We start from the raw sequence: 10,512 nt of genomic DNA on the forward strand, positions 1-10,512 counted from the left end.
GTGCAGGAATGTGTGGTTTGTAATTTAAAAAAAAAAGAATAGGAAACTGTATAGAATAAAGCATCTTTGCAGAAAATGTTTACTTACCTAATTCCTATTTCCTATCTTTATGCACCAGCTGGGATTCCATGATGTGATGTCAGCAGTGTAGTGTCCATGGGGGATAACTTAACCTATTTAGTTGGTGCATTCAGCACATTGAGTCTTGACGGGGTAGGTTTTATTTTTACATTTTATGGAAGGGACTCGGTGTGTCATGGGACTGGCACTGGGACACACAGCATCATCTTGAGATTGTTGGTTTAAATCCAGCCTTGGTTGGTAGGAGCAAAAGTAGTTTTTGAATGATGGCTCTGAGGCGGTAAAATGTGTTTTTTGTGACCTGCACTATAACTAAACAACATCAGTTGCCACCTTGCTGAATGCCCAGGACAGAGAGGTCAAGGACAGGATGGGCACAGAGACTGACCTATCCCTTCTTTGGAGAAGTCGGTGCTGCTTCTGCCTGTATGAACCTGGTCTTCATTTATCCCCAGGACTTCATTTTCTGAGGCTGTCAATCAGACACCTTTCACAAGCACAAATTTCATGCATTAACATGGATTAACATGGCTAGAGGTTTTGGATATGCAGATTTCAGTAGAGGATTGAGATTAATATTGTGAGAACAAAATTAATATATGGTGAAGATTTCACCTTTTCTTCTTTTTTCACAGTATGTAGTTAAACTGAATGAGTTTCAAGACTGCTAGTTGCTGAAGATAATGTGTTCTAGAGTTGTAGGCAGTTTCTTCAGCCTGATTTGCTGCTTCCTAGGTGTCTGAGAAATTGTAGCTCATGTTCCATGTAATAGGATGCCTTACACTTTTGTATGAGGCCGCAAAGAAAGTACCTCTACCAGTACCTGATCCAGGACATATTTCTTTCACAGAATACACTTCTGAACTACAAAGAACTGGTTAAAATTCAAACCTGATCTTCAGTTGTCCTGAATCTGTGCAGACTGCAGAGTATCATCAAAAGCAGACCGAGGTTATTGCATCAAGACTTATAACACCCAGCTTTAACAAATGTTCACTAGGAACTGGGCTGTAATGCTTCCAAAAAAAATCACCCTCACAAAATTACTAATCTACTAAATTTCGTCTTACAATATTCTTATGTACCTTCCAGTCTCACTTTTGTGCATGCAATGGTGTTCTGCACAGGCTGGGACTCGCATTTGTTGAAAAGGTAGTTGCAATTAAAAAAAAAAAAGGCCAAAAGGAGTTGAAGGCCTGGGATGCCTTCCCAGTAAATATCAGTCATGCATATTTAAAAGAATCCCCAAGTGTCTGAAACATTTTCTAAGTTTTGGAGTCTCCTGCAGTTTGTTCATCAGGAACTTGTACCCTCAAAGTGCTGAAAACTCTGGCCTCTATTCAGCATAGCATTTAAGCACAAATAGTTCTGTTAACTTCATCAGGACTACTCCTGCTTAAATGCTTTGCTGGACTGGGACCAGTGTGTTTGGTAGCTTAGGATTCTATCCTGCAGAGTAAGTTTTCCCGACCCCATTCTATTTGCTACATTTACAAACCATATATGAACTTTCACTTGCTATCATAGCTCGTACAAATACAAAGCTAAATATTCCCCCAGAAATTGGATATGAGAGAGAAATCTTTTCCACTCTCCTTTTTATAGCAGGTTACAGTTGGCTATACCCTCTGAATATGCCCAGTTAGTATGGAGGCCCAAATCTCCCAGGCTCTGTGGGTCAAGGAGTGCTGGGGTATAAATCTAAGGACCTGAGCAACTTTTACATAAATGATGACACTGTGGCATTCAATTGCTTTATGTGAAACCAACAACATGAACAATATATTTGACAATGTTGAGGACTGTTAGGTGCTAGTCACTGGACATGGCATGGATAGTTTTTCTTTAAACCACCAACAGGTGTTGTACATTGGTGTGTGTTTAGCTGCAGTGCTGCATTTGTAATGGAACACCCTTGTCACTCTTGATACCAATAATAACTTTGCATGTAGTTGTGTCAGTTGCAGGACTGCATCCATTACTTCTTGTGTGAATCATTTTTCTTTTTGCAGCCAATCTATAAACAAACACATACAAAACAGTGAATGCCCTCAGAAATTAAGTCATATATTCTATTAGGACAGTGGTTTTCAACCTTTTTACATTGATGGACCACTAAAAAATCTCAGATGGCGGTGCGGATCCCTTTGAAAATCTTAGACATACATAGTCTGCAGATTCCCCAGGGGTCGGTGGACCACAGGTTGAAAACCACTGTTCTATGGTAATGACAAGCTTTCATGGACCCCCAAGAGTCTGCAGATCCCAGGTTGAAAACCACTGTACAAGGAGTTATTTTGCTTAATACAGGGGGAACGCTGGATCCATAAAACTAATCTGGAACCAGCTTCAGAGACTATAGAATGCAAATGAAAATTTTTGCCACAAAGGAACAGCCACATCCTCAGATGGGGCAAATTGGCATTGCTCTGTTGATTTCAACAGTGCTGCACATATTTATATGGGTTGAGGGTCAAGCCTATAATTTTAATTTGCCCTCTCCCTAAAATGGTTATTTCAGAAAGCAAAATGTTTCTGGCATTTGCTCCAAAGGAGCTCCTCTCTCTAAATCTGCATCTGCTCTAATTGCCAGAAAGGGGCTATTAGCAATGATAGCTAGCTGATGAGATGATGTGAGAAATACAAATAAATGAATCATCAACCAAGTATTTTGACTGTAGTAGAAAAGATGAGGATCCTCATGTCATATTTGAAGAACAATGTTAGTCTGCTTGCAAGATAATCTATATTGAGGAGTGGATAAAAGAGTTTAGATGGGATTATGACCTGTTGAGTAAGTATTAGGATACTGCTTATCAATGATATCTAGATAAAGTCTTGAGCTAAGAAGCTCAGGTCGGTTTTGAACATCCCCCAAAGTTCAAGGGAGGTTTGGCTGGACTTCAAAGTCAATACAAATTGAAGTTTCAATACAGATTTATTCAATGATAGTCTAGCAGCCTTATCCAGAACAGGATCTTTCCTTTCATTCATATGCTGCCTTTTCAGGAAATAAACTGTGCAAATAGTAATCTATAGTATTACTACGCTTCTCTGTGATCACTTAAGTTCAGAATGTCCTGGAAGCCTATGCATATAAACTCAAAAATGGGTATTTCAAAGCCTGCTAACACAGTAATAAGGGTATTTATATCTACCAAAGCTTCCTGGCCACTTTTATTGTGAAGCAAAGATTACATTATTTAAATTGTACAAGATTAAAACAATCAGTAGGAAACAATAAAGTCAATATGCTATTGCTCTGAGCTAAGGGTCCTTCTGAAACAAAAGGTTTTGAAACCTTCCTTTAAAGAAACTAATTTCGTAGTCCTCAAGTCAAAAATGAGGCATTCCATAACACTAGCTATTGGGACAAAGGTACAGATAGTACCTGTTTTTTAAATGCAGCTGTGCTTCAGCTCTTGGACCTTAGAGAGTGGTGTGGAATTGAGAGAGCTGGAAACTAAAATAGCTGGGAGTCGAGCTGCTAAATGCCTTAAACATTAAAACCAGAATCCTAAACTCAGTAAGTGTCCACGTAGACAAACAGTGAAACTAACACAGACAGAATGCCATCAGCCACTGACGATCACAATCAAGCTGCTATTCTGCACTAGTTTTTTTTTGTTGCCCCCACAATGGAATGCTTTGATGCAATCTAACATCAATGTCACAAAGGCCTCATGGTCATCAGAACAGTACCTGAGAGAGAGAGATGGCTGCAGGCTGCTCTGATCTGCCCTACTCACCAACTGCTACATATCTGCTGATATTAGTCACTGAGTAAAAGCTATCTGAGGCTCTCTGAACCACACTATGCTTCTGAAGCAACTCCCCAACAAAGACTTGGGGGCTAGCCAAATGCCACCATTCTTCAAACCCATGTTAGAGAGAAACTAATCAAACTGTTACATTAATTCCCCTGACATGCCAGAAATACCAACTACTATGGACAAGTAACTCCTTTAATTCATTGCTGCATTATGTACGAGGGGCAGATGTTCAAAGCTGCTGGGTCCTATTCAAGAATAAGCTCCACATTCAAGAATGGATTATTACTTCTCCTTTCCATCTGATCTTGGCCATTGATTCACAGAGAAAATTGGAGGAACCAGGAAGCAGATCTTCAGCAGGTGTAAGTTATCATTGCTCCATGGAACTATGAAAATTTATACTAGCTGAAGAGATCTGCTTCCTGGTCTGCCAAAACCAGGGTTTGAATTGTCATCTAGTGAAATGGGCCAGAAATGCTTACTATCTGAAAATATGGAATGCTGTTAGCACCACTGTGATCTGTTTTAGTATGGATGGCGAACATTTCACTATGGGTTCACACTTGGTTTTATACTCACCCAACCTGATGCCAGGTGCAACTTCTCCTTCAGTGATGTTCCCAAAACAAAAACCATCCAGAAAACTACAATCATTGTACAATTTCTCACAGGGGTTCCCTACTAAAAATGCACTGCTTTTGCCAGACAAGCGTTATGTGCCAAGTGGTTGAAGCTGAAATGCCAGTTCTCAGAGAACTGACTTTATGCAGTCCAGCATGTTGAGTTTTACTTGGGGGCTGTACAGTTGTGGACTTTGCACTGAAGTAAATTGTGACATCATTCATTACATAACAATTGCCCAAAGATCATGAAAACAGAATGACATCAGCAAAATAACAGCTGTGATAGCTCATTTTGTATATGCTGTCAAACTAAATTGGTCTTTTTTCCTCATTTCCTTTGATCTTGGCTACTGCCCTTCCCAACTGCCATGCCAAAATGTCTGATTTGCAAGGAGATTCTGTTCCCTGTAGAAATGTGTTACTATGAAATTACTTAGCCCTGGTCTACACTACGGGAGGGGATCGATCTAAGTTAAGCAACTTCTGCTATGTGAATAACGTAGCTGAAGTTGATGTACTTTGATCAACTAACTGTGGGGTCTTCACCATGGTGAGTTGACTACTGCCGCTCCCCCGTTGACTCCGCCTGCGCCTCTCGTGGCGGTGGAGCACAGGAGTCGACAGGAGAGCGCTCAGGGGTCGATTTATCATGTCTAGACTAGACACGATAAATCGATCATTGCTGGATAGATCACTGCTCTCCAATCTGGTGGGTAGTATAGACATACCCTTAGTTTGATTCATTGTTGCACTCTGATCCATCTTGCTGTTTACTAGTAGATAATGGGGGCTGTATATGCCATCAAACAGGGAATGGAATTTGTTGGCATTTATATTGCAGGATTCCAGGCAAATTCCCCAAACTGGCTTTTAGTCTGTACTTTGTGCTCAGATTCAAGGGACTGGCTTTCTAAAAGGCATGCTCCTCTAATAGCTAAAAGATCCATGGTGGTGTACTATCAATCAAAGGCTTAGAACAAAAGAGGCAGATCAATACTTGGAAAGGAGTCCATTCATTTTTATTTACATATTTGTAACCCCAATAATATTGTATATTTGTTTAAAAACCCATTATATGCTATGGTACCATGAACGCAAAAGGAAAGAACTTCCTAAACTGCAAGTCTTTTTTAAATGTGGCCTAGTATCTGTTATTCTGTGCTTTGTTTTCATTACACAGTCGGATGTAACTGAAAGGCTTAGTATAGCACAGGGATCTCAAACTCAAATCACCACGAGGGCCACATGAGGATTAGTACATTGGCCTGAGGGCCGCATCACTGACATCTTTTCACACAACGATACAAAAGTATAGTCAAAAATGAAAAAGGAATATAGTATGCTATTAAAAGTCAACGTATTAACTTCTTAAAAACTGTAATGTGAAAAGTCGGTGCTAATTTTGACAGTCATTTCATTTTTGGCCACTTAGCTGGCAGCGTTTTGCATCAACCAGAGCATCGATATTAGGTTTGATATCCTGATACGAAACCAATCTCAGTGTTGCTTGCAAATTGTACCACATCCCGAACAAAAAAACTACACAAAGCGAATGTTAAGACTGCACAGTTAAGCACACGTGCCAAAATTAGGGTTGCACACACCACTTTTTCTCTGCCCCTTTGAGACTGTGTTATGTAATCTTTTAATGACAGGGTCATGTACTGTTTCTCATATAATCTATACCTTTTTTCTACACCTTTAAATGGTATCGCATCTTACAGTGAGTTTTCTACTTACTTCTATTGCGTTGTCACAGTAGCCCAATATGTGCTTACTAGCAAAGGACTTGCCACTTAGCCACTCAAGTTTATGGTAAGTATGAGTGAAGGTGAGCAAATGTGCGTTGTGATGGAAAGCTGTGTTGATTAGTGCCTGGGTTGTGTTGTGCTGGGAGATTTTGGTCGGTTTGTGTTGGTGGCAAAGAAGGGGTGTGTGCTGGGGTGAGGGGCTATCTGTATTTGGACTTGCTGGTTGTGTTGTGTAGGTGGTTGCACTGATATGTGAGGTGGCAGCTAGGCACAAGGGTGTGGCAGTTGGGCCAAGTAATCCACCATCTGTGAAGTCTCCCTCATACAACCAATGAAACTGTAGCATGCAAATTAGCTACTGAGTCAGGGTGGTGATTGGTTGAGTTCTCTGATATCACAATGGTCTAGTACTCTTGGCACAGCACAGATACACACCTTTCTGTAGTTGTACACCAATTGTCAAGTCAAAGAAGCTGAGAACTTCAAAATTGGTTGGTAACAGACAGCTAAACCCCCACTCCACCCCTTCATGAGGCGCCACCCCTGCCCTGCCTCTTCCCACCCCTTCCAACCCCTTTCCCAAACTCCCTGCCCCAACTCCGCCCCCTCCCTGCCCCTATTCCAATCCCTTCCCCAACTCCCCACCCCGGCCCCGCCTCTTCTCCGCCTCCTACCCTGAGCGCGCCGCATCCCTGCTCCTCCCCCCTCCCTCCTGGAAAGTCCTAAGTGCTGCCAAGTGCTGGGAGGTACACGGAGGAGCAGGACGCAGCATGCTGGGGGGGGGCAAGGGGGGAGGAGGGGAGCTTGGCTGCTGGTGGGTGCAGAGCACCCACTAATTTTTCCCCGTGGGTGCTCCAGCACCAGAGCACCCATGGAGTCGGTGTCTATGGCGGGCTGCGTGTTTGAGACCCCTGGTCTAACAGCATGTCTAAGGACTGGAAAGCAGAAGAGCAGCAAAAGAAGTATTAATTTTGTCAGGGCCTGTCTTTTGGGGTAGAACATTCTTTCATCCTGAGGACTGATGATCTTCCTCAAGTTTGCTCTTTGATTTTCAGCATAGGAAACAGCAGTGTATGCTTAGAAATAAGCATTTGCTATTCTTGGATGCATCTGTTATCAGCCAGCAGGTGTCCAAACATGGGTTCTCTGTAGCTTACATGATCTGTGGGCCCCCTAACACCTATCTATGGTATCTGGGTTATGTATACAAAGTGCTTCCTATGCAACATATTCTTTGCTGGAAATTGCAAGGAGTCTATTATGCAGGCTATTAGGGAGAGTTTCACTAGGAGCTTAAAGTCAGTGAGAGTCTTTCCATTGAATCAGGCCTATAGTCCTGCCTCCAAGATAGTCTACAACACAGAAAAGTGACAACTGTAGAAAATAAATGGGGAGGTGGGAAATGCCTATTCAGAGATCTTTATATTTACATTCCTTCAAATTCCTGATAACTGGATTTATTTTGGTTGCAAACACGGTGGACCTTGAACTTCTATCCAGTTGGCAAAATGCATTGGCAGGAGATGAACTAAAAGATCCAATACATTCAATCCATCTATGTTTTTATGATTCTATGAAATGGCTTCTGTCAGCATTAAAAAGAGCATTACTTAGAGATAAAACAGTCTGATAAGTAGCACTCTTGGTAACAGCTCAGACAGCAATAAGAAGGAAATAGAGTTCAGTTTCAGGTGCAGGGGTACAGCAACTCTGATCCAGAAATTAGTTTTATCACTAAACAGGAAGGCATCAGAAGAAACACTTTGCAAAAAAAAAAAAAAAAAAAATCCAAAAAGAGAGAGAGATCTTCATCCTGATTGCGTCCTGAGACATCTAAATTATTTGATTCTGCCCTAGGCTATTCATATCAAGAACTCCCTCAAGTTATTTTAAGATATATTCCTCTTCTACTAATCTCTGACTAGTCCCTAAAGCATTTGACCCGGCTAACAAATGCCTGTGCTTACTCATTGTGAGAGATGCAGATTCTGCACCTGCTAGGAATGATACGTTTTCTACTGATGGTAGTAGGGATGCCAAAAGGGCATTATTGTAACTTACGTAGGGCTATTGCCAGCAGGAGAGTGAGTTTGTGTGTGTGTGTGTGTGTGTGTTCCCGGGGGGGGGGGTGAGAAAGCCTGGATCTGTGCTGGAAATGACCCACCTTGATTACCATGCACATTGTAGGGAGAGTGGTCACTTTGGATGAGCTATTACCAGCAGGAGAGTGAGTTTGTGTGTGTATGGGGGTGGGGGGGTGAGAAAACCTGGATTTATGCTGGAAATGGCCCACCTTGATTATCATGCACATTGTAGGGAGAGTGGTCACTTTGGATAAGCTATTACCAGCAGGAAATTGAGTTTGTGTGTGTGGTTTTTGGAGGGGGGTGAGGGGGTGAGAGAACCTGGATTTGTGCAGGAAATGGCCCACCTTGATTATCATACACATTGTGAAGAGAGTGGTCACTTTGGATGGGCTATTACCAGCAGGAGAGTGAGTTTGTAGGGGGAGCGGGGGGGGCGGGGTGAGAAAACCTGGATTTGTGCTGGAAATGGCCCAACTTAATGATCACTTTAGATAAGCTATTACCAGCAGGAGAGTGAGTTGGGGAGGGGGGGGGGCGGAGGGTGAGAAAACCTGGATTTGTGCTGGAAATGGCCCAACTTGATGATCACTTTAGATAAGCTATTACCAGCAGGGCAGTGGGGTGGGAGGGGGTATTGTTTCATGGTCTCTGTGTGTATATAATGTCTACTGCAGTTTCCACGGTATGCATCCGATGAAGTAAGCTGTAGCTCACGAAAGCTCATGCTCAAATAAATTGGTTAGTCTCTAAGGTGCCACAAGTACTCCTTTTCTTTTTACGTAGGGCTGTTATACAGTGCTCTAAAGACAATATCACTGTCCTTTCCTCCAAAAGCTTACTCTAACACAGGCAGAACAAAACACTTTACCACTAGAAAGGGTTCCTGGAAGAAGAAAGTAGGTTTTATGTAAAGATATGATCAAGAAATGAGAGGTTGCTTAGCAAATAAGGAAGTGGGAGCCTGTTCAAAGCATAGCAACATGGGAGGTGTGGCTTGAGAAAGAGATGAATGGAACGATAAGCATGAAGGAGAGGAGGAAGAAATTGGTAGCTATGTCAGGTAAAATGGCCTGCATTTTTGCAGGATCTTGAATGTAAGGGACTTGAATTTAAAGCAGTAAGAGGAGAATAATAGTGAAGAGATACAAGGAAAAAGTAACAGGGTTGAAGCAGATGATGAGGTTCGGAATAGAATTTAGGATACGCTCTGGCACCGGAACGGACAAAGTAGCAATAGTCAATGCAAGACTTGACCGGCCTTTGGATTCATTTAACAGTGGTGACAGGGAGGAATAGATGGATTAGGATGATATTATGGATCCATGTTAGCATCTCTACAGTTAATATTATTATAGGGGAAAACACACAGTGGGAAAAGATTTGAGACTGTTGCTCTTCTGAGTGCTTTAATACCACAATCATTATTCTATTCTGGATAGGTTCTTATTCCACATTCTTGGTAGCAACATATCTGAGTATCTTCCAATATTGCATTAAGGGACATGACTAGCATCTATCGTTAATTGTTTGTTCTCTTTCCCTGTCCCCAGGGGGAGATGTGTATGCAGCAGTGTATTTTCTGGTAGTGTTTGTTTTTGTTTGTTTGGGGGATGTTTGTGTTCCATTGTAGTTACAACTCTGAGATCACCCTGTAAATTCTACAAAAACCAAATAACCCAAACCCCTTTTAATCTGAAATGTTGATCATGTGGGCTCTAGATAGAGGATAATACTTCCTGGACAGTTTGATGTTAATTTGGTCAAGACATTTTTGAGATATGCAAGTCTGAAGTCTATGAAAAGTCTTCTCTTTTTAACATGAAATACAGCTTGGTCTAAAAACTCCAAATACGGTTTTATTCATTTGGCCTCAATGACTACTACAGCCTTGAATACTTTGGCGGGAGGATGGAGTGGGAAAGTTGGATTGTTAATCTGGAGAATTTCACTATGAATATTTGAACCTCTGATTATTCCACAGATTCTTTAGTGACGTTTATAAAATCTGCAAGGTCTCTGGATACAAGTTTCATAAGCAGCAGAGAGATTCCAGGGCTGGGGTGCATCTACTGCTGCAGTCAGGACTTCTACCTAGTGAATTCCACATACCCCACACCAGTTTAATTTAGTAACTTCTGTAAGGTTTGCAATATTCCTATTTTATACCCTACAGAATCATGGAGAGAGGGAATGTACT

This window comes from Lepidochelys olivacea (assembly GCF_965140295.1).
Source record: "Lepidochelys olivacea isolate rLepOli2 genome assembly, chromosome: 6".
NCBI lineage: Eukaryota > Metazoa > Chordata > Testudines > Cheloniidae > Lepidochelys > Lepidochelys olivacea.